This window comes from Notamacropus eugenii, chromosome 7 (genome assembly GCF_028372415.1).
Source record: "Notamacropus eugenii isolate mMacEug1 chromosome 7, mMacEug1.pri_v2, whole genome shotgun sequence".
In the NCBI taxonomy this organism is placed as follows: Eukaryota; Metazoa; Chordata; class Mammalia; order Diprotodontia; family Macropodidae; genus Notamacropus; species Notamacropus eugenii.
In genome coordinates, this window is record NC_092878.1 from 73,428,447 (window position 1) to 73,455,097 (window position 26,651).

Here is a 26,651-nt window from a genome sequence, read left to right on the forward strand (position 1 = left end):
CCAGATCGCCTCCACCACAGTAAGAAGAATCCCTCTTTGCTATTGTCCTAGCCTCTGGTGTTATGAGACTATTTGCTCCCTTCTGCTGTTCCCGCTGATCCAGGATATATATGGGGAAATATTTTTTGGTTCTTTCACGGTCATCAGGGGGGAGGAGAGAGCATTTACTGATCACTCAGCCATCCTGCCTCCCGGAAGTTCAAGTAGGTGACTTACCGAAGTTTAGTCTTCAGGCTGGAGGTTTCAAGGGCTGCTGCTCTGATATCTGGCGCTCAGCGGCTCTCACCAGCTCCGTTTGGCTTGTCTCCTGCTCCGCTGGTTTCGCCCGCCACTCTCAGGCTTCTTAGGTCCCTTCCACCCTGCTGTGCTGACCACGCTGCGCTGTGTGCTTGGGGCTTACCCCCGCGGAACAGATCCTTCCCCTGGACCTTCCAATCTAACCTGGGCTCCGAATCTGTCAAAGTCTGTCACCCACTGGATTCCACACCTCCGAAGTTTGGTCAGATTCTCCTTTCAGAGATATCCAGAGAAGTTTATCCAGGAGCTTAGGTGAGTCGTTGCTTTCACTCCGCCATCTTGGATCTGCCCATCGAAAGCCAGGCCAATAATTCTTAAATTTTATCTCCTGCATCTATTTTCTAGGTCAGTTGTTTTTCCAGTTAGATATTTTACGTTTTCTTCTATCTTTTCGTTCTTTAGATTTTGCTTGACTGATTCTTGCTGTCTCATTTAGTCATTAGTTTCTACTTGCCCAATTCTAATCTTTATCAAATTATTTCCTTCAGTTAACTTTAGCATCTCATTTTCCATCTGTCCAATTATTCCTTTTCAGGAATCATTTTCTCCAGTTAGTTGTACTTCCTTTTCCATTTGTCCAATTTTCCCAGTTAGGTTTTGTGCTTCATTTTCCATTTGACCAACTGTTCCTTTTAGGGAGTTATTTTCTCCAGTTAATTTTTGTACTTCCTTTTCCATTTGTTCAATTTTCCTTTTCAAAGAGATATTCTCATCAGTTAATTCTTTTTTTATAATTTTAAGATTTTAATTTAAGATTTTAAGCCAGTTTTTCTTCTATTTCCTTCTTCAACTATTCTAGGAGAGCTGTTTGTTCATGTGAGTAGTTCATAGGCCCTTCTTAAGTGTCAGATGGAAGTATAGTCTCAGTACTGACCTCTTTGGTATTTTTGTCTTGGTACTTTTCCCCTTAGAAAGATTCCATGGTTTTTTTTGCCCTTCTTTTGCTTTTTCTTGTTCATGATGTTCATTGTGTGTTGTGGCTTCTAGTTCTTTCAGTTAGAAGCAGCAGAACTTGGTGTTGAGCCAACTTGTGTGAAAAAGCTAAGAGCAGGTTTTTGGTTTGTGTTTCCCCAGTCCCCAGTGGTCTGGCAATGGAAGAGCTCCTCAGCTGAGCTGAGGCAAAAGCAAGCTCAGCAGATGGTGATCCCAGCTTCCCTACTGTCTTCCCGTTTCCCCTGGAGTGCTGAGGCATGTCTTCATGCTAGTGCAAGTTCCACCCCCCCCCCCCGGGGTTCCTTTGCTGGTGCCGATGCTTGCCTGAGTGCTAGTGCAAGTTTCCTCTGCCCTGGGTCCTCTGTCCTTTCGGTTTGCCTCCTCCACAGTAGGAAGAATCCCCCTTAGCTCTTTTCCCTAGCCTCAGGTGTTATGAGACTATTTGCCCCCTCTGCTGTTCCTGCTGATCCAGAATTTTTCTGGGAAAATATCTTATGGTTCTTTCAAGGTCATCAAGGGGGGAGGAGAGAGCATTTATTGATCACTCTACCATCCTGGCTCCTGGAAGTTCAAGTATGCGACTTACCTATGAAAGTCTCTGGAGCTGCTGTGGTGATATCTGGAGCTCAGAGGCTTTCCCCGCCTCAGCTCTGCTGGTCTCAAAAATCTTGATTTTTAAATGAACCTTTTGGGTACCACTTCATGACCGTTTTAATGTAACATTAATTTAAGCATATAATGGCAGCTACATTATATTGCATAAACTAATTCACAGATATTGAGAAAATTTTCTAAAGCTAACCAAATACCATACTGCAGCAATGAAAAAGATTAGTGGAATACAAGGGCAAAAATGAACAAGGAAATAAAATGACTTTTGATCTGTGGTCATTCTTATTTTGCTTTCTGGCACATGGAAGAAATTGTCTTCTTTTAATTTCAGATGCTCTGGTAAATCTAGTTGTCTCTTAGCTTCTTCAATATTATCTTGAGTTGCTGAAATAAGGTCATTAATTGAACTAAAGTTTTTCTCTGCTCTGATATAGCTACTCTGCGAAGGATTTTCCCATAGAAGTCCTCTTGGAAGGTATGTATAATATGATTTTCCGCATAATTTTTTTTAGTATTCTTGTAGTAGGGGTTCCCACCTGTGGTTAAAACTATCTTATGTACATCTCCATTTCTAACAGAGGCCCAACTATTTAAATTCTTGTAGATAAATCACATGGAAGATAGTCTACTACTTAGTCATGAAAGTTGGTTGTGGGGACGTCAAGCTACTTGGAATCATGTCTGAAGCCCCTCACCACTTTACCCTCGCAGGAATAAGGCATGTGGGTCATCTTGACGCTGGATCTGATCTCTGGGGATGACCTGGCAAAGAGTCTGGAGAAAGCTGCCATCGAATTCAGGATAGAAGAATGTCTTGTCTACATGATACTGACTCAAGAGAAGTGTCACAGTTGTTTATCTCATAGGATATTTCTTTCTATTTTTTCAATAATTAAATTTATTTATTTTCAGCTTTCAACATTCACTTACACAAGATTTTGAATTCCAAATTTTTTCGCCATCTCTCCCCTTCCCCACCTCAGGAGAACATACACCCGAACTACCACTTTCCCCAATCTGTCCTCTCTTCTCTCAACGTCGCCCCCCCACCATCTCCCTCCCTTCTATTTTGTGTAGGGTAAGATAGATTTATATACTACATTGCATGTGCACCTTACTTCCTAGTTGCTGCAAAACAATTTTAATATTCATTTTTAAAGCTTTGAGTTCCACATTCTCTATTTTGCTCCCCCCATCCACCTTCATTGAGAAGGTAAGCAATTCAATATAGGTTATACGTATGCAAACCACTTCCATAACAGTCATGTAGTGAAAAACTAACTATATTTTCCTCTATCCTGTCCCGTCTTCCATTTATTCTATTCTCACCTTTGACCTGTCTCTCTACAAAAGTGTTTGTGTCTCATTACCTTTTCCCCAAATTTGCCCTCCTTTCTATCATAGCCCCTGCTTTACTGTAGGGCAAGATAAACCTCTATAGAGTGGGTCTGTTGTTCCCTCCTGTATCGCCAAGGAAATATTCGGGGCACTGATGATGACTAAGAAGATGCAAGCATAGTTCTCAATCGCAAAATGTAAAAAACTCTCCTTATAGAAGGCAGAAGAGAAACATGTATCTAAACACCGGAAAGCCACATCCCAGAACCAGAAAGTAAAATCCATCATCGTGAAAAAGAAGTTAATCAACATAATAAGTCCTGTATGATTTCTCTTTCCTGTTTACATTTTCATGCTGCTTTGTATTTGAAAGTCAAATTTTCTATTCAACTCTGGTCTTTTTAACAAGAGTTCTTGGAAGTCCTCTATTTCATTGAAATTTCTTTTTTCTACTGAAGTTTTATACTCAGTTTTGCTGGGTAGGTGATTCCTGGTTTTAATCCTAGCTCCTTTGACCTCTGGAATATCATATTCCAAGAACTCCAATCAATTAGTGTAGAAGCTGCTAAATCCTCTGTCATTCAGATTGTGTTTCCACAGCACTTAAATTGTTCATTTATGGCTGCTTATAATATTGCCTCCTTGACCTGGGAATTCTGGAATTTGGCTACAATATTCCTAGGAGTTTTCCTTTTGGGATTTTTTTCAGGAGGAAAATGGTGTGGTCTTTTCATTTCTATTTTACCCTCTGGTTATAGAATGTCAGGGCAATTTTCCTTCATAATTTCTTGTAACATGAGTATCTTGGCTCTTTTTTTTTTTTTTTGATCATGTCTTTCAGGTAGCCCAATAATTTTAATTGTCTCTCCTGGATCCATTTTCCAGGTTAGTTGTTTTTCCAATGAGATACTTCACATTGTGAGATATATATATATATATATATATATATATATATATATATATATATATGTATATATATCCTTTTGGTTTTGTTTTAGAATTTCTTGATTTTTCATAAAGTCATTACCTTCGATTTGCTCCATTCTAAATAAATTATTTTCTCTAATGAGTGTTTGCAACTCTTTTTTTCATTTGGCCCATTTTGCTTTTTAAGACATTCTTCTTCTCATTGGCTTTTTGGACTTCTTTCCCCACTTTGGTTAGTGTATTTTAAGGTGTTATTTTCTTCACCATTTTGAGGGGTTTCATTTAGTTGAATACTTTTTCATGATTTTCTTGCATCACTCTCATTTCTCTTCCCAATCTTTCCTCTACTTCTCTTACTTGATTTTCAAAATCCTTTTTGAGCTCTTCCATTGTCTGAAAACAATTCATATTTTTCTTGGAGGCTTTATTGGCTTTGTTGTCTTTTTCTAGTGCTTCCTGGGTCATCTCTTATCATTCTGATGACTGTCTGGTCACTGGATTCAAATGACTGTGGAAGAGAAGTGACACTGGTGACCTGAGCAGCCCTTCCTCACTCAAAACAAAGTCAAATGCAAGTCATGTAATCATTTCTCTGCTGACACGGTCTTCTTTGGCAAAGAAGGATGAACACAAACAAACCTCCTTCTGGTTGAATGTTTTTATTTTCCTCATCACCAATGATGTAAGAAAATCACTTTTCACCAAGGAAGTAAGAATATATAGTATGCCCCCCTGCTACTCTCACTTTCCCGTTTGTTCATTTACCCTTCCAATTATTTGACTTTTGAGCTCTTTGTTAAGTGGAGGGCTCCAGAAGCAGCCTCTGCTTCAGCTGTGGCTGCCACCACTCAGGACTATGGCCAGGGCTAGGACTGAGACTGGACCAAGCTCCCCTCTTACCCAGGTGGGAGACTTTTCCCACTAACCTTCAAAGGATTTTGTAGGTTGAAAAGCCTGGAAACCACTGCACTAATCAACAATTCATTCCCCTAAGGCCTGTTCCAGCTTGTGCATGTTGGCACAGTCCACACTGTGCTCTGCTTCTAGCCCAGAGCAATAGATTCTTCCTATAGACTTTCTAGGTTGTCCTATGCTGGCAATTGGCTTCAGTCTATCATTTTCTGTCTTCTGCTGCTGTAGAATTTGTTTAGAGTCATTTTTTACAGATTTTTTGAGCAGTTTGTGGGGAGAGCAGTAGCAAGTCCCAGCTTCTATTCCACCATCTTGGCTCCCCTCGCCCCCAATGTGATATTTCACATCATCGTTCCCCCCCCCCCTTTTGGTTTTGTTTTTTTTGTTTCTTGACATCTCATATAGTCATTAGCTCCCACTTACTTAATTCTAATTTTTAAGGAAATATTTTCTTCAATGACGTTTTTCTCCTTTTGCATTTCTATTTTTTGTCCAGTTCCAATTTTTATCAGTTCTTTTATTTATTGAATTTTTGTGTATCGTTTTTCATTTGGCCAATTTTGCTTTTCTAGTCATTTTTCCCTTCACTGGATTTTTGTCCGTCTTTGGTCTAGTTCATTTCTTAAGGTACTATTTTTTAAGCACTTTTTGTTGTTTTGTTCCTCTTTTACCAAGCTGTTGACTCCTTTTTTCATGGTTTTCTTAAATCACTCTCATTCCTCTTCCAAATTTTCTCTCTACTTCCTTACTAGATTTGTAATATCCTTGTTTTGAGTTCTTCCCTGATCTAAGACCAATTCATGTTTTCTTGGAGGCTTTGGATGTAGGATCTTTGACTTTCCCATCTTTTCATTTGTGTTTTGATCTTTCTTTTCACCATAGTAACTTTCAGTCCTTAGAATTTTTTCTGTTGTTTGCCTAAATTCCCAGTGTATTTCTTGAATTTTAACTCTCTGCTAATGTGGGACTCTGCTTCCATGGTGGAGGGTGTCTCAAGCCTCAAGGGTTTCATGCAGGTGTTTTCAGAGATACTTCTAGGAATTTTGTCTGTTTTCAGTTCTTCCAGGGAGATATGATCTGAGTAGAGATACGTACTCCTATCCTGGCCTGTATGTTGGTCTGTGAGTGACCATAAGCACTCTTTCCTGGGATTGTGATTATTGTCCCTGCTCCACTGTGGCCACAAGCTCTGGTGTGTTAGTGCTCCTCCTTACCCTGGGGCTGCTACCTAGGACTGCAGGTTGGATTGTAGTATGTGCAAAGTAACAGAGTCCTGCCTCTATGCTAAAAAAGAGACCCTTATAATTTCATTCTGAACACTTGTTTGACCCCCTAACCATCTGGGAATTGAGAGCTCTAGAAACAGCTGCTGATTCTGTGGCTCCCAAGGCCTGCTTCTGGTTTTCTGGGATCGGGTTTGTGGTGATATGACTAGTGTTGGAGTGTGCTTCATTCTCACCTAAGTGCAATAGACCTTTGCTGCTACACTTCTGTGTTGTCCCTGGCTGAAAAAATTATTTTGCCCAACCCTTTTGTAGATTCAGCTCCTCCAAGATTTGTTTTTAAGGCATTATTTAAAGGTGTTAAGAGAGTTTGGGAAAGAGCTCTGGGGAGACACTGCCTTTTCTCTTCCATCTTGGCTGCATCCAACTCTATGTGTTTTTTGTCTTTTTTACTCCACTTTTACTTATTTCGTTTTCCTTTAGCCTGAAAATTTAGAATTTATTTTTTTTTTCTGTGCATGACAGTTTAATATTGATATTAGTTAAATCCCTATGCCTCTCTGTTGACTTTTAGGAAATTTCTCATGTGAATTCTACTTTAATGGACTTTAATCACCTTAGTTGGAGTTATTTGTTAATAACTGTGTCTTCCTTCTTATAAATCTTAACCTGGAAACTACTGTTATAAATTCCATTCCATGAGTAAATGAAATTATTGAAATATTTTCATATCTTTTTAAAAAATAATGTTGGAGAGGCGGAGCCAAGATGGCGGAGTGAAATCAACGACTCACCTAAGCTCCTGGAAAAACTCCTTTGGATATCTCTGGGGGGAGAGTCTGACCAGACTTTGGAGGTGTAGAATACAGTGGGAGACGGACTTTGACAGATTCGGAGCCCAGGCTGGACTGGAAGGTCCACGGGAGGGATCTGTTCCGCGGGGGTAAGACCCCGGCGCACAGCGCAGCGCGGTCGGCGCGGCAGGGCGGAGGCGACCCGAGGGGCCCGAGAGTGGCGGGCGAGACCAGCGGAGCAGGAGATAAGCCAGGCCGAGCCAACGATATCAGCGCAACAGCCTTTGAAATCTTCAGCCTAAAGACGGGACTTCAGTGGGTCACTACTTGAACATCCAGGAGCTGGGATGCCGGAGTGATCAGTATGTGCTCTCCCCTCCCCCCCAGGACCGTGAGGGAACCATAAAATTCTTCCCCAGATTAATCCTGGATCAGTGGGAACAGCAGAAGGGGGCGGGTGGTCTCATAATACAACAGGCTGAAAAAGTGGCAAAGGGGGATTCTTCCCACCGTGGTGGAGGCTATCTGGAGGGTCAGACGACCCAGGGCAGAGAAAATTTGCACTTTGACCCAAGCAAGCCTCAGCCCGGGAGACGAGCCCCAGGAGGGGCAGGAACACGCATTAGCCTCTAGGCGTGCCCCAGCCCTCCAGGGGAAAGGGAAGACAATAGGGAAGCTGGGATCACCATCCCCGGACCTTGCCTTTGTCTCAGGCCAGCTGAGGAGATAGCCTGAGACCAGACCACACCTCCCACACACCTATCAAGCTAAACCCAGGGTTGATCTGGGAAACAACAACAACAACTCCAACAACAACAACAACAAAAAAGGCTGCTTTTAGCCTAGACAAACATCAACTCAACTTAAAAGATCTGTATCTTCTGACTGAAAGAACCAAAAGCTACAACACTCAGCCAACATCATGAATCGGAAAAAGCAGACGAAAAGTGAAAAAACCATATAATCTTTCTATGGGGATAAGGACCAAAACACAAACACCAAAGAGGTCAGAGCTGAGACTGTACTTCCATCTGAAACCTCAGATGGGACTATGAATTTCTTGCAAGCACAACTAGATTACCTGGAATGTCTGAAGAAGGATATAAAAGAAAAACTGGCCAATGATTTTAAAACTATAAAAAAAGAATTCACTGATGAGAACATCAATCTGAAAAAGAAAATTGAAGAAATGGAAAAGGAAGTTCAAAAATTAACTGGAGAGAATAATTCCCTAAAAGGAAGAGTTAATCAAACGGAAAAGGAAACTCAAAACCTAATAGGGAAAATTGATCAGATGGAAAAGGAAACCCAAAACCTAACTGGGAAAACTGGTCGAATGGAAAAAGAAGTACAAAAATTAAATGGAGAAAATAGCTCCTTAAAGGGAAAAATTGGCCAGATGGAAAAGGAGATGCAAAAGTTAACTGAAGAAAACAATACGATCAAGATTAGAATTGGGCAAGTAGAAACTAATGACTCAATGAGGCAACAAGAATCAGTCAAGCAAAATCTAAAGAATGAAAAGATAGAAGAAAATCTAAAATATTTAATTGGAAAAACAACTGACCTGGAAAATAGATCCAGGAGAGAAAATCTAAGAATTATTGGCCTGCCAGAAACCCACGATGAAGAAAAGAGTCTGGACAATATCTTCCAGGAAATCATCAAGGAAAACTGCCCAGAAGTACTAGACTCAGAGGGCAAAATAGTCATCGAAAGAATCCACCGTTCCCCACCGGAAAGGGATCCCAAACTCAAAACCCCAAGAAATATAGTTGCCAAATTCCAGAGCTATCAAGTGAAGGAGAAAATACTACAAGCAGCCAGAAAGAAACAATTTAAATATCAAGGTCACACAGTCAGGATCACACAGGACCTTGCAGCTTCTACATTAAAAGATCGAAAGAATTGGAACCCAATATTCCGTAAGGCAAAGGAGTTGGGACTCCAACCAAGGATCAACTACCCAGCAAAGTTCAGCATAACATTTCAGGCAAGGAGAAAGTCATTCAACGAAATAAGGGATTTCCAGAGCTTCCTGACCAAAACACCAGAACTCAATAGACAATTTGATCTTCAAATGCAGGTCTCCAGAGAATCATAAAAAGGTAAACAGAGGGGAAAAAACAAAAACAAAAACTTGCAACTCAATTAGGGCAAACTGTTTACCTCCCTATAAGGGAAGATGATACCTGTTAATCTTGAGAACTGTGCAGCTATTATGATAAAAGGGATATATGTAGAGGGAACAGGCATAAAGTAAATGATGTCATGTCAAAAATATGATTTAAGTATGAGAAGGGAATGTAATAGGAGGTGTGGAAAGGGGGAAGCAGAAAATGGCAAATTATATCACAGGAAGAAGTACAAAACTATAGTAGAGGGAAGGAGGGGAGGGAGATGAGCATTGTTTGAGAGGTACTCTCATCTGATTTGTTCAAAGGAGGGAACAATAATGTTAAGTAGATAATCCTAACTACCTCTATAGGTAGTAGGAGGGGAAGGGGAAAGAAAGGAGAGGGTGGCTAAAAGGGAGGAAAGAAGCAATAAGAGTAAAGGGGACTAAAAGGGAGGGGGGCTAAAAGAAGGAGGGGAAGGCTGCAGGAGGAGGGGGAGAAAAGTGAATACTATTGAGGAGGGGAAGGGAGACGGGAGAGTTAAAAGCACAAATGTTGGGAAAGAGGGTGGAGGGAAATACACAGATTGTAATCATAACTGTGAGTGTGAATGGGATGAACTCTCCCATAAAACGGAGACGGATAGCAGAATGGATTAAAAGCCATAATCCAACAATATGCTGCTTACAAGAAACACATTTGAAACGGGGGGATACACATAGGATAAAGGTCAAAGGATGGAGCAGAATATATTGTGCCTCAGCTCATGTAAGAAAGGCAGGAGTAGCAATCCTAATCTCAGACAAAGCAAAAGCAGAAATAGATCTAATCAAAAGGGATAAGGATGGAAACTATATCCTACTAAAAGGCACCATAGACAATGAAGCAATATCATTACTAAACATGTATGCTCCAAGTGGTATAGCATCCAGATTCTTAGAGGAGAGGTTGGGGGAGTTGAAGGAAGAAATTGATAGCAAAACTATACTAGTGGGGGACCTCAACCTCCCCCTCTCTGAACTCGATAAATCCAACCTCAAAATAAACAAGAAAGAGGTTAAGGAGGTAAATAAAACTCTGGATAAGGTAGATATGATAGATCTTTGGAGAAAATTAAATGGGAATAGAAAGGAATATACATTTTTCTCAGCGGTACATGGAACATTTACAAAAATTGACCATGTACTAGGACATAAAAATCTCACAATCCAGTGCAGAAAGGTAGAGATAATCAATGCATCCTTTTCAGATCATAATGTATTAAAAATTATATGTAATAAAAGCCCATGGAAAGAGAAACCAAAAATCAATTGGAAACTAAATATTCTAATTCTAAAGAAGGATTGGGTTAAAGAAGAAATCATAGAAACAATCAACAACTTCATTCAAGAGAATGACAATAGTGAGACAACATACCAAAACTTATGGGATACTGCAAAAGCAGTTATTAGGGGAAGTTTTATATCTCTGAATGCTTACATAAATAAAATAGAGAAAGAGGAGATCAATGACTTAGGCTTGCAGTTGAAAAAGCTAGAAAAAGAACAAATTGAAAATCCCCAAGTAAATACCAAATTAGAAATACTGAAAACCAAAGGAGAGATTAATAAAATTGAAATAAAGAAAACTATTGAATTAATAAATAAAACCAATAGTTGGTTTTATGAAAAAACTAATAAAATTGATAAACCTTTGGTTAATCTGATCAAAAAAAAGAAAGAAGAAAACCAAATTACTAACATTAAAAATGAAAGGGGTGAACTCACCTCCAATGAGGAGGAAATTAAAACAATAATTAGAAACTACTTTGCCCAACTTTATGCCCACAAATTGGACAATCTAAATGAGATGGATGAATATTTTAAAAAATACAAATTGCCCAGATTAACAGAAGAGGAAGTTGAATACTTAAACAACCCCATCTCAGAAAAAGAAATTGAACAAGCCATCAATGAACTCCCTAGGAAAAAATCTCCAGGGCCAGATGGATTCACAAGTGAATTCTATCAAACATTTAAAGAACAGTTAATTCCAATACTACATACACTATTCTTGAAAATTGGGGAAGAAGGAGTCCTCCCAAATTCTTTCTATGATACAAATATGGTTTTGATACCCAAACCAGGAAGAGACAAAACAGAGAAAGAAAATTATAGACCAATTTCCCTAATGAATATAGATGCAAAAATTTTAAATAAGATTTTAGTAAAACGAATACAGCATCTTATCACGAGATTAATACATTATGATCAGGTAGGATTCATACCAGGACTACAGGGCTGGTTCAATATTAGGAAAACTATTAGCATTATCGATCACATCAACAACAAAGCTAACAAAAACCACATGATTATCTCAATAGATGCAGAAAAAGCTTTTGACAAAATACAACATCCATTCCTACTAAAAACATTGGAGAACGTAGGAATAAAGGGAACTTTCCATAAAATAACAAGCAGTATCTATCTAAAACCTTCAGCAAGCATTATATGCAATGGGGATAAGCTAGATGCATTCCCAATAAGATCAGGGGTGAAACAAGGTTGTCCATTATCACCACTATTATTCAATATGGTACTAGAAATGTTAGCTGTAGCAATTAGACAAGACAAAGATATTCAAGGAATTAGAATAGCCAAAGAAGAAACTAAGTTATCACTCTTTGCAGATGATATGATGATTTACCTAGAGAATCCCAGAGATTCAAGTAAAAAATTACTTGAATTAATAAACAACTTTGGCAAAGTTGCAGGGTACAAAATAAACCCACACAAATCTTCTGCATTCCTATATATTAGCAACAAAGTTCAACAGCAAGAGATAGAAAGAGAAATCCCATTTAAAGTTAGGGGAGACAGTATAAAATACTTAGGAGTCTACCTGCCAAAACAAACCCAGGGACTATATGAACACAATTACAAGACACTTTTTGCACAAATAAAGTCAGATTTAAGTAAGTGGAAAAACATTAGTTGCTCATGGGTAGGCCGTGCTAATATAATAAAAATGACAATTCTACCCAAATTAATATACTTATTTAGTGCCATATCAATTAAACTATCAGACAATTACTTTCTAGAGCTGGATAAAATAATATCAAAATTCATTTGGAAAAAGAAAAGGTCCAGAATATCAAAGTGACTAATGAAAAGAAATGCTTGGGAAGGTGGCCTAGCGCTACCAGACCTCAAACTGTACTATAAAGCAGCAATTATCAAAACCACTTGGTATTGGCTAAGAAACAGAGAGGTAGACAAGTGGAATAGACTTGGCACTCAAGATGCAGTAGGCAAGGAATATAGCAACCTTCTGCTTGATAAACCCAAGGACCCCAGCTTCTGGGATAAGAACTCATTGTTTGACAAAAATTGCTGGGAAAACTGGATAACAGTGTGGCAGAAATTAGGCATAGACCCATACCTGACACCGTACACAAGAATAAAGTCCAAATGGGTACATGATTTAGGTATAAAGATTGATACCATGAATAAACTGGAGAAGCAAGGAATAGTGTATTTATCAGATCTATGGAGAAGGGAAGAATTCTTTACTAAAGGAGAGATAGAATGCATTATGAAATGCAAAATGGATAACTTTGATTACATTAAACTGAGAAGTTTTTGCACAACCAAACCCAATGCAACCAAAATCCGGAGGGATGTAGTAAATTGGGAAAAAATTTTTACAGCTAAGCTCGGGGATAAAGGCCTCATTTCTAGAATATATAGAGAACTGACCCAAATGTATAATCATACAAGTCATTCCCCAATTGATAAATGGTCAAAGGATTTGAACAGGCAATTTTCAGAGGAAGAAATTAAAGCTATCTATAATCATATGAAAAAATGCTCTAAATCACTATTGGTTAGAGAGATGCAAATCAAAACAACTCTGAGGTACACCTATAAGATTGGCAAACATGACAGAACAAGAAAATGATAAATGCTGGAGAGGATGTGGGAGAGTTGGAACACTAATTCATTGTTGGTGGAGCTGCGAGCGCATCCAACCATTCTGGAGAGCAATTTGGAACTATGCCCAAAGGGCTACAAAAATGTGCATACCCTTTGACCCAGCAATATCGCTACTAGGACTATATCCCCAAGAGATCATAAAAATGGGAAAGGGTCCCACATGTACAAAAATATTTATAGCAGCACTCTATGTAGTTGCCAAAAACTGGAAGTCAAGGGGATGTCCATCAATTGGGGAATGGCTGAATAAATTATGGTATATGAATGTAATGGAGTACTATTGTGCCATAAGAAATGATGAACAAGAAGACTTCAGAGAGGCCTGGAAGGACTTATATGACCTGATGCTGAGTGAAAGGAGCAGAACCAGGAGAACTTTATGCACAGCAACAACCACAGTGTGTGAGTGTTTTTTCTGGTAGACTTAGATTTTTGTAATAACACAAGAACTTCTGAAAAAAAAAAAAATCCCAATGGTGGACCTCAAGGCAAAATACCTTCCACACTCAGAGAGAGAAATATGGAAGTCACTCACATAATGTAGCAGATCATGTTTGTGTATGTGTATCTGTTTGTGTATCATGTTCTGATTTGTTATACGGATTCTTTCATTTATCTTAGTCTGACTACACAGCATGACTATAGTGAAAATATACTCAATAGGAAAGTATATGTAGAATCTATACAGAATTGTATGCAGTCGTGGGGAGGGAGGGAGGTAGTGGGGGGTGGGTGGGGAGGGATAACATCGCAATTGTATGGCAGTGATTGTTAAACATTAAAAAAATAAAAATAAATAAATAAATAAATAAATAAATAAAGATAATGTTGGAGAAGCTATCCAATCTTTACAGTTATAGCAAGTGCTATTCTTAAAAAATAACAATCAATTTGTTACAAATTGATATCATAATTAAGTTTATGTTGTCAAATGCCCTAAAAAATTGCTTTCCATAATTCCCTTCTAAGTATGCTCATCTCTTTTCAAAATAGCTTGACATGTCTCTGTTGTTGTTGTTGTTTTCCCTCTAGGCATAATTTCTGCAATTTGTATTAAGTGAAGACTTTCAATTTCTTCAGGTTTTTCCTCTTCGGATTGTTCTTGTTGTGCACCTTCTTCATTTATTTTTATCTGACTGAAATGCTAAATGAATCTGTGGTACCACCAGATGCCAATTTTGTTGGGCCATTTGTAAGGGTCTTCCATATTCCAGAGATTAGATAGTTCAATCTGTGTCCAGAACATCTAGCTATTTTGCATATTACAACTACTTTGCATCTATGTTTTAATTATATCTTGAAGAAAGAAAAAAAGAACAATACTTAGCATGGAACTTATTTTTCTCAAAGTTTAAGCAATGTAAAGAAATGAAGAAGCATTCTAAATTTCAGTACAAAGGGGGGAAAAATCTACCTCCACTCTGACTTCTTACCCCAATCCAAGTTGTTTTGAAAATGAAGTCAAAGGTTTTATTTTCATTTCCTTCCTTCCTTCCTCCCTTCCTTCCTTCTTTTCTTCATTCCATCTTTCCTTCCTCCTTTTTTTCCTTCTCTCTTTCCTGAACTTTCTCCCTCTCTCTCTCCTTCCTTCCTTTCTTACTTTCTTCCTTCTTTCTTTGTTTGAATCATTCAGGTCATTTCCTCAGTGTAGCCCCTGATTTTTTGACAGAACACATAACCCTTACATCTATAGATATTGAAAGAGATAAGAAAGGCATGAAAGAAATAAAACAGCTCATTAAAGGGTAATTGTCTCCCACCTTCCTGCTCTGAGATTCTGGGGACTTGCATTGCATATCAATATGATACTTCACAAATTCACTACAATGTCTCAGCTTAAGTCTGATAGCAGAGTACTTGCTCAACTCTCTCTTTGCATTGGGTAGGGATATTTCATTCCACACAACATTCATCACCCTGCTCCACTGATTCCAAAAAGCCAAGTAATCTATGTTACAGTAGGCACACATTAGCACAAATCATTTAAATACTTACCTTGTGGAGCTTTGATTTTTATTGCAAGTCTCCACTACAGGTATGTTGGTGGACTCTCTAGTACAACATATAATATGAATTCTTGAGGAACATCCAACAGGAGAAATTCAGAATCAGACAGTCAAGGAGCTTTTATTAAATGCTGACTATGTGCCAGGCACTATTGACAGCACTTGAAGATGCAAAGAAAGATGTATGAAATTTCCTACTCTAGAGGAACTTGCTGTCCAAGGAGGAGATGAAATGAAAATAAGTAGATATAAGCAAGGTATATATGTATATATATATATATATATATATACATATATATATATATATGTATATATATATATATATATACTATGTATATATAAATATATATATATATATGATTAGTTATGGATTACTTTTTTAATTATAGCTTAACCACTTGACTTTAAAATACTTTTTATGGAGTTCAGTTTTCCATTACTCTGAAGAAGAAACTTCTCTGTGCTGATGTCTATTCTATAAAATTATTTCATTATAATTGTATCTGGTTATGCAAAACACATGTACTACTTTTTTTTCCCTTTAATGGGCACTACTGTCTTTGGTAGTTGTTATTTAATAGTCTTTTATGAGTGTGTCTTGTATTTGATAAGCATTTATCAAATTTCTACTATATGCAAAGCATTTTGCTAAATGCTAAGAATGACAAGACTTACAAAGTAACAACCCTGCCTACCCTTAATGAAAATTTCAAGAAATATATGATTCTAGAGAAATAGAATGTGTGTATTTTGTTTTTGTTTTTGTTAAGGTCTTTCAATTGTGTCCAATTTTTTGTGACTCTCTTTGGGGTTTTCTTGGCAAATATAATGGAGTGATTTGTCATTTCATCTCTAGCTCATTTTACAGATGAGGAAACTGAGGCAAACATGGTTAAGCAACTTGCCCACGTTCACACAACTATTAAGTGTCTGAGCCAGCTTTGAATAGTTTAGTGATAGCAATAATGATAGTAATAATATCAGCTAATATTTCTATTGTCTTTGAAGTAGCATTTCTCAAAATATAACTTGATGCTCTTTCAAAGGGTGTTGGGGGTCAAAACTGTTATCGTAATATTATTGCTATAAAAATTTCTAATATATACACATATATGTATTCACACATACATATAAGAAAGAGGTTTTTGGGATGCCTTCAATAATTTTCTTAAAGTGTAAAGTAGTCCTGATGTCAAAAATTTTGAAAACCACAACTTCAAGTCTGCAAATCACTGTATATCATCTTATCTGCCAAGGTTTAAAATAAACCAATACAAAGAATTTCCAAAGTCATACAAAGTCATCTCAATGAGATAACTAAAGACTGAGGAAATCAGAAAAAGCATTGTTTAGGAGGCAGCATCTGAAATGTGCTTTGAAGAAAACTATGGATCCTCAAAGAGAGATATGGATAGGAAATGAGTGAATTCTAAACATGGGAGCCACCTGTTCAATGGTATAATAAGACGACCAAGCATCTACATTGGCCCCCAAATAACCCTTATCTAAAATTGGTACATACCTCTTAGCTCTAAAAAATTAATATGGCAACTTTCTACCAGCAACATTTAAATACAGCCAACATCAATTACTTGGCAAATAAGAATTCATTCAACCCAAATGCCAAACTAAATCAGATTTTGGAATAATATTGCGAGTTATTTGGGCTTCCATCCAGCACACCTTTTTGTGTCCAGCTTGGGCCATAAAGCTGATTCTAATCTGGCTAGCTTAAAGGTTTTTTGTAAAGCTTTAGCTAATGACTAAACTAAAAAAAAATTCAAATTAGAGAAATGAAAAGATGTTGCTTAAAGCATATTTGCATGCTTAGGTATGAAAATAATTGTCAACTTTTTTTGTAGGGGAGAGGGGTGAATTTTCAAAATATTTTTTTCTGTTTTCTTTAGCTTTTTTTTTTTCAAGTAGAGTGTAAAACAGTTGAATAAATATTTTAGGAGTATTTTGATTACTTTGCACATTAATTGATTGGTAAGGGGAAACTACAAGAGGAGGGAAGCCAATTAAGAGTTGATTTCTATAGTTCAAGCAATGGGTGATGAATTCCTCAGTTGGAAGTGATGTGTGAGTGGAAAGAAAGTGTGGAAAGAAATGATGAGAAAATATCGTTTAGATAGAATTGAAAAGACTTGGCAACTTATTGGATATGGAAGATGGGTGGAGGGGAATCAAGGAGAATTCCAATATTTCAAATCTGCTGAACCAAAGAGATGGGGAAACCATTATGCTTCTAAAGGAAATCTCAAGAAAAAATAGATGCCAAAGAGAAGGTACACTGTCTTTTAGAACATAAAAATAAAAAAAAAATCTATTGTGTTTGTTTGCAAATAAACTTTTTCATTTATAAAAGAAAGGTAATATGATTGTTTCAAAATTCTTAATAGAGGAAAAGATTTGAGCAAAAGTTGTTTATATTAATGGTGACTTAGCTGTTTAAATATAATTTGAAGCCAAGGAAATTGTTTGGGCTGACATCTTGTAATATAACGCAATCAGCCACACAGAATATGTAACAATTAAATTGATTTTATCAAGATCCAGCCAATTTTCTAAGAGTTTAAGATGTGCAAAGGTTTGTATGTGATTATATTTCTAATGCAATTCTTAAGAAATTGAAAGCTTCCACTTCTCACTCCCACCTCTACCCCCTGAAGAGTAGCCAAATAATATGGCAGTGTTTAGTAGTATTCCTAATTCTTTTCACCAAGTAATATGGAAAGCCAATCAAATTTTCAAAATCTAACATTTTGGATGGAAATATCAATCAAACATGGAAAATAGAAAAAAAAAGTATTACTTAAGAGTATCCATTTCTGTATTTAGTTATTTAATTTATAATTTCCTCTTTATTGGTTGAAATAGCTTGGTTACAATTAGGTACTTTTCTTATTAACTCTTCTTATACCAGCATTATAAGTTCTAAAAAAATTTTGAAAGCAAGCATTTTTCCTTCACTATATATAAAGGCAAAAAATGTGAATCATAATTCCCCAATTTCTCTCAAACTTTATATAAAGCGTGAAAGATAAAACTTATAGAGACTACATTTTAAACATGGTTATTGCATGAACAAGTCAGAACTTAAGACTATCATGATAAAATGGGAGAGGCTATATCAATATCATCTGAAACAACTAGGATTATTATTTGTTTCATGTATTAATGTGCATACTTGTGTTCTTGACAGTATATTATAAGCAGAAAGAACAGCTATGTTATTTATTTATTTTTGTCAGAGCTTGAGCATATTTTTATAACTATTTTCACCTACTGCCCATAGTTTGTTACTTTAGTATTTAATTTCAATCACTGGACAGAGGGCAGCCAGAGTAAATGACATTAGTTAAAATTCCAACCAGGAAGTTATACTTCGTATTTGTTCCTTGTAGATGGGATGTAATAGATGAGAAACGGAACACTTTAAGTAAAGTTCTGTGTCATAGATATAGCAGAATTGTATATGGAGTCAAGAGATTTGAAACTGATGACAATAGGCAAGTCTCTTCCGCTCTCTGAATCTGTTTCCTCAACTGTAATATGATTATAACATTTGTAGAATTTATCACACAAGACTTTGTCAGACATATACTGTGGAAACATTACAGTGATCTGGAAGGGACTTCAGAGTCCCTCCTTACTGGTAGACTTGGAGGGACCTGATATAGTTCCTGCCTTTGTTTTACTCTTGAAATAATTGAGTCCTAAGAAAGTTAAGTGACTTCATAAATATAAAGTGTACAATAAGCATAATCGGCAGGATTTGTATCCAGGTATTCTGACTTCCGTGTGAGTACTCACTTCCCTTGTACCATATCACTTCCTGGGTCCAAACATGATTATTCAGTCATGTCTGAATCTTCATGATTCCGTTTAGAATTTTCATTACAGAGGTACTGGAGTGTTTTGCCATATGCTTCTCCAGCTCATTTTACAGATGAGGAAAATGAGGCAAAATAAGATGAAATGACTTGCCCAGGGTCACTATGCTAGTGTCTAACACTAGATTTGAACTTAGGAAGATAAGTCTTCTTTGTTTTAGGTCTAGCACTCTATCCACTGACCCACCTAGCTGCTCCAAATCACATTATTCCCCTTTGCAAAAAGTGTCAATGGATTCCTAGTACAACTAATAAAAAATAGAAAATACTCAGCCTATCATTTAAAGTTCTCTAAATTTGGAATTATTTTTTAGTTCTCCAAGGTTTCTGGGATGTTTTCCTCATAAAAATTTTATGAAATGGCTAGATATTATAAATATTATATATATAAAATGATAATAAAAACAATTTTATTCCTCCAAGTTATTTTGTACTTCTGCTAGAAGTAAGTAAAACTGGATTCATGAATTGCTTGGAATTGCTAACTTTCCTTTAGGACTTTTTTCTTGGCCCTGTATCATTCTAGGGTAGAACCCAGAAGAATACAGAATTTGAAACTTTGAAAATGACTTTTTGTTGCCAACCTTCAAGGCTCAGTGAATAGAGTCACTAGATTTGTTTGTTTTCTTCTTACACATGTGGGCTCAGATTTCCTCTTTGGAAGGGGAGGGAAGAAAGGTTGGAATCTGTTCAGAGACCTGCAATTTCTTTCCTCTTTGAAAGCAGGAGCACTGGAAATTTCACTAGCATGTATTGGTTGCCTTCTTGGTGTACCCCCTTCTCTACATGCATGGAAGCATTCAGATCTTTCCATATGTTTTCTCTCATGACAGGAGCTAGGTTGGCCTAAACTTTCATTGTTTCCCTCACCAGACTTTCAGTTCCATGAGGGTGGAGACTGTTTCCATCTTTTTAGTACCTCCCACAATTTAATGCAGTGCTTGACTCAACAGAGTGCTTTAACAAATGCTTTTTGACCGACTAATCTCTGGACTCTTTATCCATCTGTGAACATGGCACTAGACAGTTAAGATCTCAAAAGCTAATGACTCTGAAATAAAATATTAGCCTCTCAGACCAAAGTATATCGCACTAGAAAGGGTAGCACCAGATGACTGGATTCTTCAAGCAAGATTAAAATGGTTTAGTTAATAGTCAATGTGGCTGAGGCCCAGGTAGAACCTTAATTCATTGCTGCTAAAACATGTTCCAGGGCTGGGTGAACAGGATTCAGCAAAACAGAATTTTGTAGGTTTATAGTAGTTGCACATTGAGTCAGAAATTTCTCAGTCCATTTGAAATAGCTTTATATAACTCTCATCCAGGCTAGTCTCTCTCTTGTCACATGTCCTATACAGCAATGATCTCAAACACAAAGGGCAATCCTGGCTAGTAATTTGTCCATTAAGGATCCCAGTTTAGCCACATATTGACTTAGACTTAAAATGTAGTGGTACTAATGCTTTGTTGGATTTTTATTTATGTTGTTAAATAGTTTCCAATTATATTTTAATCTGATTTGGGCAGCATGACAGAGTGTTGTGTGCAGGCAAAAGAGAAAGGGGCTCACGTTTGACACTTTCTGCTAGGCGTTAAACAAAAAAGTAGTTTCATCTCTTAAAAACATTCTTTGCATTATCTCAACTCTCCCAATTTTTCATAAAAACAAAATGATTCCACTCAGTAACTTGACTGTTTATCTACTATAAAAGAAGGTATTAAGGAAGCAACCTTTAATAAAACCTGAGTGCATATACTTGCAAAACCAATTTAAGTGTATGGAGTAGTACAGGTGATATTATTATGCTAAACATGTTAACATACATTTTGTTATCTCTAATAGCAATAAAAATGGTAAGGTACCATTTACCTGAGGAGTATTTATTCGTTTTCCTTTAACAAGTTTCGTGTTTATCTAGCACATGAATCACTACCAGAACCAATTACCGCAACTTAATTGAAAATGATTTCTTTTTAATTATTACAAAGCACTTTTATAGTACTTTATATACTGAAAATGTCTTCTGAGAGATATTTATTCCCCTTTTCTACATAAGGGAGACTAAATCATAGGTTGTGTTAACAGGATGTCAGAGTAATTGAATGAGGAGAGGAAAAAAAAAAAACATTAATAACACAGATATGCTTCATCTGCCAGATGGAAGTTCATAGTATTAGAGGATCAGAGATTTAGAGCTAGAAGGGACCTCAGAGGTCATGTAGTTCAATCTCTTCATTTTACAGATGAGAAAACTAAGGCCTAGAGAAATTTTATGATTTTATCAAGGCACACAGGAATATTTAAAGTGTTATTCAAACTCAGGTTCACTTGATTATTTATAAATGCTTGAATTTGGAAATGATGCTAAAGACAATGTGTTATGATATGCTTTTCTATTTCAACCTAAGGACCTTGGGCCCTTTCCATACAACTTACAGCTAAAACTTACTATGTGGGTTGATTATTCCATACATAAGATCAAATAAAATAATATTTGCAATTTTTCAAATTTTTGAAGAGTTTAGCATGGTGCCATGCACGTAGAAGGTACTAAGTTCTCTTTCTCTTTGTTCATCAAAATGGAAGCTCTTTGAGAGCAGAGAGGGTCTTATTTTTATCTTTGCATATCCGATATCTAGTACAGCATTCTAGATGTAGTAAAAACTTTATAAATGTTTTTTCTTTTTAAAAATTTTTTTATTTTTAACGCATTGAGCAAAATAAGCATTTCCATTTATTCATTCATTTGATAATCCAAAAGTTTGGCATAAGATAAAATAGTCACCTTTATTACATTCACTTTTAAAACTTCCCTAAAATAAAACAATAATAACTTACAATAATACACTTACTCTCATGTCCTTTATGCCATCCACAACTTTAAATCTTCAGAGTTTGTGTTACTCCTAGGTCTACAACCATATAACACACACAACCATGCACACACATGCAAACACGTGTACATGTATGTATATGTGTGTTTGTATGTATCATATGTACACACATACATATATACATATTTATTTATTTATTGAGTTTGTCAGGGAGCAGCTTGAGACCATCAAAATATGGTATAATTTTTAAAAATCAATTTAGTCTTTTCTCTTCATCTTAGTCAATTTTTGGCCAGTTCTTTGTCCTGCAACCTTCTCCTAATGCATACAGAAAATATATGAATTTATAGACTGACTTGAAGGAATTCACTTCCAGCTGTATGCCATAAGATGAGCGATAACCATTATTAAACAATTTTTCCCCTTTTTATGTGTAGAACGTGACTGATCTCTTGGTAGGCCTTATCATTCCATGTTTAAAACAACTACTAAAATATAATCTGCAAATTGGAGCACCTGTAGGACTTCTCCCTCTATGGCGGGGGTGGGGGGGGACCTTTTGATATATGTAGTGTACAATTTCTTTTAAAATATAGGAACTGAGGGTTATTTGTATTGATTTAACTGTCCACATTCAAATTAAAATAGTTAATCTTTTTCACATGAAGCAACAATGCAAATACAAAGGTGAACAGTCTGACTCTTCTCCCTATCCCCTAAGCTAATCAACTGCTTCCTCTTATCTACTCTATCTCCAAAATGGGCATAAACTCCCTATCTCCTTCCCCTCCTTTCTATACTATATTACCTCCATCATTCATGTCTGATTCTGGTTCTTCATGATACCATTTGGGATTTGTTGCCAGAGATATTGGAGTGGTTTGTCCTTTTCTTCTCCAGTACGTTTTATAGATGAGAGAACTGAGGCAAAGAAGGTTAAAAGACTTGCCCGGGATCACACAGCTATCAAGTGTATGAGGCCAGGTTTGAATTCAGGAAGACCAGTCTTCCTGTCTCCAAGTCCAGGGTTCTATCCACAGCCAACCTTTTTTTCAAGTTTTCCTCAGCTCTTGACTAGCCTTTGGTGTAAGTCTCATAAACAATACCTCTCTGCAATCTTTCACTTCTCCAATTAATTCTTTACATGGCTACTAAAATAATCTTCCTAAAAACGACAACGTCTCTGATCTACTGAAAAAATCTCCAGATGTTCTTTTATTACTGCTAAGTTAAACCATTTCTTACATTTAAAGCCTTCTACAATTCTGCCTTCTATCACATTACCTCTTCATGACTTCTACATTCCAGTGGAACTAAAGGTTTAGCCAATCAGAATCTCAGCTTGCTGTTCTCTGGCCCCTTTTTTATTCATGTCAGCTCCTCCTCACCCTACCCAATATTGGCAAACACATCCTATACCACCAGAAATACCTTTTTCTTCAAATCTCAGCCCAGGTGATATGCTCTCCAAGAGGTCTTTTCTGATGTCCTTAATTCATTTTTAATGCTACTTTGTTTGCATTTCTTCTTTGCCTCGTATTTATCGGCTTACATGTAGAACACACCCTATTCCTCTTGTGTTTTTGCTTACTGAAGGCAAGGATAGGTTTATTAAAATGTGATTATTTTCAACTAACAAAAAATCTAATTAGATTCCCTTCCACCTTCCTCCTCACATTGAACTAAATAAACAGAAAAGAAAAAAAAATCCATGTGACAAATATGCAGTCAAGTCAAACAGATTCTTATTTTGGCCATGTCCAAGAATGATGTCTCATTCTGCTCTGTGAAACCATCACCTCTATAAAAACGTGTCTGGCTTGCTTCATAATATATCTTTTGAAATCATGATTGATCACAGTGGTGATTAAAATTTTTAAACCATACAAAGTTTTTTTTTGTTTTATATTTCTGTTGTAGGGGTTTAGTATAATATTATCTCTGACTTTCTTTTTTTTTATTTTTGAAGTAGACTTATATGCTATTAGTGGAAGGAGTTTTTAGTGAGGAAATTTCTTCTACCAAGGTAGACAACTTTGCAACTTATAGTCTTAAAGAGTTTCCATAAACCTCAAGAAGTCAAGTGACTTATCCAAGGTAACAAAGCCAGTATGTGCCAGATCAGGATATGAACTCAGTTCTTCCCTATTCCAAGACCAGCTCTCTGTTCATAATTCAATGCTCTCTAACATACAGTTGGTGCTTAAGAAATGTATGCTGAATTAAATAACTTCTGATGGAAAGTCTTTTCATTTCACTTAAAAATCTTCTGTGTTGCTTTATAAAAAAGTAGGCTGCAACCTTTACTAGAAAAGCTTTCTTAATAAAGCTAGAAAAAATGTTTAGGGATTGAATATGTGCTACCATAAGGTAATGGAGCTTGGCTTTTAACACTTATACCAGATCTTAATTGGTGAAATGAGTGCTGTCCTTCAGCATTATTACCCTTAAGAAGCTGCATACTTATTCTAGTGATATTGCCATTTCTAAAAATATTCTTGAATGATTTGTTTTGATTTAACTTCAGGGACAATTTATCAACCATGAACAAGCAATCATCACATTACCTTATTGTTATGAGGCTCTCTGCTTTGGTCAGACACATTTTCTCTCTTTTCCCCCTCCATTCATCCTATTCCTCTCTCCCTCTCTCCCTCCTCCTGCCTTCTGTATTTGTCAGATTAGTTGGGCACCATTATCCCTTCTCCTCCCAGGAACACTAGAATGAACTACCAGAATAAGATTGGCATCTAGAGGAAACAAATCTGAATGCACTAATTTACTACAGTTTGAGTAGCCAGAAAGACAGTGCACAAACAAACATGTCTATAATAGGAGTACAAATAATTGAATATTGCAAATATCTAATAGAATCTGATAGGATATATTTGATAGGATGCAGTTGAAAGCTAAATCACTACTCAGAATAATGATTTCACTCAAATAAATAGAAAGAATTTCACTCAAAAGAGGGGAGTATTTGATGAGAAAGTATAAGCACAGGGACATAATGAGGAACGTATAGCTAAATACTTATATGCAAATTCATTGAAATTACTTTTAGAAATCTATTTGATTTAGATCAAGGGTCATTAACCATTTTTATGTCATGAACCTCTTTGGCTGTTTGGTTAATCTTATAGACCTTTTTGTAGGACAATGTTTTAAATTAAAAAAAAATACATAGCAATACAAAGAAAATTCAATTATATGATAATTTGTTTTTGTTGTTTAGTCATTTCAGTCCTGCTCCATTCTTCCTGAACCCTTCTGGAGTTTTCTTTGCAAGGGTACTGGAGTGATTTGTCATTTCCTTCTACAGCTCATTTTAAAAATGAGGACTGAGGAAAATAGGATTAAGTGATTGCTCAGGGTCACACAGTTAGTGTCAGATTTGAATTCAGGAAGATGAGCCTTCCTTACTCCAGGTCCAGCACTCTATTCACTGCAACACCTAGCTATCTTTCAGTATAATGCAATTATTAAAATGCTGACAAATAAAGTTCCAGAGGCTGTAGGTCAAGAACCCCTGCTCTAAATCTACAGGCTAAGAAATTGTATTCCAATTAATATGGAATCAAATCATACATTAATAACAAATATTGCATATCTAGACCAGAGACCATGTAGCCTTCTAGAGAAAAAAAAATCTACGTAGGACATCTGGTGGGAGAGTTGGGTTAAGATTGTAGATTCAAAGGATGTGATCTTGAAGGGTAAGAAATATGATCTGGTTCCTAAACTGAAGTAAGAAGATGAATCCCTGGAAGAAGACCATTACTCGAGCAGGAGAAGGGCAATTGGGGGTGAGGGGGAATGCACCCATAGGAAAATGGCATCAGCATTCTCTAAAGTCCTTTTCTTGGCAAAAAATACCAAACTTCCAAAGTATTATTATAGCTACTGCCTTCTTTCTATAGTTTCTATAGCATTCTCTTGAGCATCTCTTGAAGGCTGGAAGCAATATCTGACATCTCTTCTATTCTATGACTTTGAGCATTCTGTAGGGGCTATATCCTTTTAAGGTCTATCCATGATGAAAATGGAAAGATGCTTCTTCCTTCTGGTCACATGGCCTATTCATTGTCATTCTTTCTGAGAACTACATTTTTTTTAAATACAGTGGGAAAAGGGTACAACATTAAGCCTCTCATTCTTCTCAAATAGAAGGTAATGAAGGGATAATTAAAAGTTTCCCAAAGATAGTTAAGTAGGCAGACTTTTAATGTAAGAGATATCAATTGAATCTAGTATCTCTATACTTGAAATCACTTTTACAATTCAGCAAGATTTCAAAAATAAAATTTCATACTATGGGAACAAGTGAACAAAGGTGTGGAGGCAGGAACATACATTGCCTAGATAAGAAAATTATGAAAAGTATTGCTTGTTTTTTTATGATGTGTTGAGAATTTCATTACATATTATAGAGAATATCCTTTATTTCAAAATGCTATCTCTTAAATAGAAAAAAAAATTATATGTGACTTTGCAGAAGACAAGTTTAAAATACAAATGTTTTTGAAATGTGCTTGATATAGAATGCATAATAAAAGCAATGAAAGAATGGCACATGTAATAAAAATGATGATTTGTTCCAACTCCTAAGTAGTTGCAGGTGGTAAATGTGTGTTCTACTTATTGGTCAAAATCCAAGGGGATGCGAGGGTAGGAAAAGGAAGAGCTCAAAATCATTTGCATGTAAACACAGTTTTGGAAAGTGTCAGTTGATAAGCATTTCTCTAATACCAACATTTGAAAATGTGAAAAAGCTATTATGAATTGTC

At 36.5% G+C, this 26,651-nt stretch overlaps 1 pseudogene; it reads right to left on the minus strand.

Annotated features, from left to right (window-relative positions):
* Positions 1-1,999: 1,999 nt before the first annotated feature.
* On the minus strand, positions 2,000-2,573 carry LOC140514684 (riboflavin kinase pseudogene; annotated as a pseudogene).
* Between the last annotated feature and the right edge of the window lie 24,078 nt (positions 2,574-26,651).